Raw genomic sequence first — 3691 nt, 5'->3', positions numbered from 1 at the left:
TGGTTGTCAGGCACGCGTTCATAGGGAATGATGATGATTGTCACGTTCATCACATTCATGTTGAAGTGCGAATGAATATCTTAGAAGCGGAATAAGTTGAGTTGAATAGAAAAACAGTAGTACTTTGCATTAATCTTTGAGGAAAAGCAGAGCTCCACACCTTAATCTATGGAGTGTAGAAACTCTACCGTTAAAAATACATAAGTGAAAGGTCCAGGCATGGCCAAATGGCCAGCCCCCAAAACGAGATCACAGGATCAAAATATGATCATAAGATGTCTAATACAATAGTAAAAAGTCCTATTTATAATAAACTAGCTACTAGGGTTTACAGAAGTAAGTAATTGATGCATAAATCCACTTCTGGGGCCCACTTGGTGTGTGCTCGGGCTGAGCTTGAATGTTACACGTGCAGAGGCTCTTTCTGGAGTTGAACGCTAGGTTGTAACGTATTTCTGGCGTTCAACTCTGGTTCGTGACGTGTTTCTGGCGTTTAACTCCAGAAAGCAGCGTAGAACTGGCGTTCAAAAGCCCTAGATGTCTACTTTCCAACGCAATTGGAAGCGCGCCATTTTGAGTTCTGTAGCTCCAGAAAATCCACTTTGAGTGCAGGAAAGTCAGAATCCAACAGCATCAGCAGTCCTTCTTCAACCTCTGAATCTGATTTTTGCTCAACTCCCTCAATTTCAGCCAGAAAATACCTAAAATCACAGAAAAACACACAAACTCATAGTAAAGTCCAGAAATGTGAATTTAACATAAAAACTAATGAAAACATCCCTAAAAGTAACTAGATTCTACTAAAAACATACTAAAAACAATGCCAAAAAGCGTATAAATTATCCGCTCATCAGCTGGCCATTGGCCATGTCTAGTATTTTGGACCGGAGCTTTCACTGAAAGCTTGGCTGGCTAGTAAGCCATGTCTAATTCCTGGACTGGAGCTTTAAACTAACATTACATGATTCCTGGAATTCTCATTAAAAATTCTGAAATCCTTTTTTTCTTTTTCCATTTAATTTTCGAAAAATTACAAAAAAAAATTTAATAAAATCATAAAAACCAAAAAAATTTGATGTTTCTTGTTTGAGTCTTGTGTCAATTTTTAAGTTTGGTGTCAATTGCATCTTTTTAATTTCGTTAAAATTTTTGAAAACTCATGCATGTGTTCTTCATGATCTTCAAGTTGTTCTTGATGATCTTTTTTGTTTGATCTTTGCAATTTTATGTTTCATGTCTTTTCTTGTTTTTCATATGCATTTTCAATTTGTTAGTGTCTAAAGTTTGAAAATTTCTAAGTTTGGTGTCTTGCATGTTTTTCTTTTCTTAAAAATTTTCAGAAATAAGTTCTTGGTGTTCATCTTGACTTTCAAAGTGTTCTTGGTGTTCATCTTGACATTCAAAGTGTTCTTGCATATCTTTCTTGTTTTGATTCATGTTTTTTATGACTTGTGTATTTTTTGTGTTTTTCTCTTTCTTCATTAAAAATTCAAAAATAAAAAATATTACTTTCCTTATTTCACTCATAAATTTTCGAAAATTTGAGTTGACTTTTTCAAAAATTTTTAAAATTTAGTTGTTTCTTATGAGTCAAATCAAATTTTCAATTTAAAAATTCTATCTTTTTCAAATCTTTTTCAAAAATCAAATCTTTTTCATTTTTTTCTTTCATAATTTCAAAATTTTCAAAATTTATTTTCAAAATCTTTTTCTTATTTCTATTTCATATTTTCGAAATTAATGCTAACAATTAATGTGATTGATTCAAAAATTTTAAGTTTGTTACTTGCCTAGTAAGAAAGGTTCAATCTTTAAATTTTAAAATCATATCTTTTTGTTTCTTGTTAGTCAAGTAACCAACATTAATTTTCAAAATCAAACCTTTTTAAATTTCTTTTTCAAATCTTTTTCAAAATAAATGTCAATCACATCTTTTTCAAAATCAACTTCAAAATCTTTTCTAACCTCTTATCTTTTTAAATTGATTTTCAAATCTTTTTCAAATTAATCCTTTCTTTTTGTTTGATTCTTATCTTTTTCAAAACAACCTAACTAATTTTCTCTCTCTTATTTTCGAAAACCCCTCCCCTCTTTTTCAAAGTTCCTTTTTAATTAACTATTTGTTTTAAATTTTAATTTGATTTAATTCTATTTTTCTTTTTAAATTTTTGAATTTTAACTTTAATTTTAAATTAAAAACAAAAATATTTTTATTTTATTTTATTTTCAAATTCTTCCCTCTCTCATCTCCTTCTAATTATTTTTTTATCTACTAACCACTTCTCTTCTACTCAAAAATTCGAACCCACTCTTCTCCTCTGTGTTCAAATTTTTTATCTTTTCCTTCTTCTATTCTTCCCTTCTTATACTCACATAATGAATCTCTATACTGTGACATAGAGGATTCCATATTTTCTTTTCTGTTCTCTTCTTTTTCATATGAGTAGGAACAACGATAAGAACATTCTTGTTGAAGCTGATCCTGAACCTGAAAGGACTCTGAAGAGGAAGCTAAGGGAAGCTAAAGCACAACTCTCTGGAGAAAATCTGACAGAAATTTTCGAAAAAGAAGGAGACATGGCCAAAAATAATAACAATGGTGGATATGCAAGGAAGATGCTTGGTGACTTTACTGCACCAAATTCCAACTTACATGGAAGAAGCATCTCGATCCCTGCCATTGGAGCAAACAATTTTGAGCTAAAGCCTCAATTAGTTTCTCTGATGCAACAGAATTGCAAGTTTTATGGACTTCTATCAGAAGATCTTTTTCAGTTCTTAACTGAATTCTTGCAAATCTGTGATACTGTTAAGACCAATGGGGTTGATCCCGAGGTCTACAGGCTTATGCTTTTCCTGTTTGCTGTAAGAGACAGAGCTAGAATATGGTTGGACTCTCAACCTAAAGATAGCCTGAACTCTTGGGATAAGCTGGTCACGACTTTCTTAGCCAAGTTCTTTCCTCCTCAAAAGCTTAGCAAACTTAGAGTGGATGTTCAAACCTTCAAATAGAAAGAAGGTGAATCCCTCTATGAAGCTTGGGAGAGATACAAGCAACTGACCAAAAAGTGTCCTTCTGATATGCTTTCAGAATGGACCAATCTGGATATATTCTATGATGGTCTATCTGAATTATCTAAGATGTCATTGGACCATTCTGCAGGTGGATCCATTCACCTAAAGAAATCGTCTACAGAAGCTCAGGAACTCATTGACATGGTTGCAAATAACCAGTCCATGAACACTTCTAAAAGGAATCCTGTAAGTAATGGGACGCATCAGAGGAAGGGAGTTCTTGAAATTGATACTCTGAATGGCATATTGGCTCAGAATAAAATATTGACTCAGCAAGTCAATATGATTTCTCAGAGTCTGAATGGATTACAAGCTGCATCCAACAGTACTAAAGAAGCATATTCTGAAGAAGAAGCTTATGATCCTGAGAACCCTGTAATAGCAGAGGTGAATTACATCGGTGAAGCCTATGAAAACACCTATAATCCCTCATGGAGAAATCATCCAAATTTCTCATGGAAGGATCAACAAAAGCCTCAACAAGGCTTTAATAATGGTGGAAGAAACAGGTTTAGCAATAGCAAGCCTCTTCCATCATCCACTCAGCAATAGACAAAGAATTCTGAGCAGAATCCATCTAGCTTAGCAAATATAGTCTCTGATCTATCTAAGGTCA

At 33.1% G+C, this 3691-nt stretch overlaps 1 non-coding gene across 1 annotated transcript; it reads right to left on the bottom strand.

Moving 5' to 3' along the window:
* Window positions 1-2979: 2979 nt before the first annotated feature.
* LOC112745132 (small nucleolar RNA R71) lies at window positions 2980-3087 on the bottom strand. Its single transcript, XR_003173076.1, has one exon. It is a non-coding gene; the product is annotated as a small nucleolar RNA R71 (small nucleolar RNA).
* Window positions 3088-3691: the final 604 nt, after the last annotated feature.

This window comes from Arachis hypogaea, chromosome 14 (assembly GCF_003086295.3).
Source record: "Arachis hypogaea cultivar Tifrunner chromosome 14, arahy.Tifrunner.gnm2.J5K5, whole genome shotgun sequence".
In the NCBI taxonomy this organism is placed as follows: Eukaryota; Viridiplantae; Streptophyta; class Magnoliopsida; order Fabales; family Fabaceae; genus Arachis; species Arachis hypogaea.
Note: the sequence above shows the minus strand (reverse complement) of the source record. Positions and strands in the feature narration are given on the sequence as shown.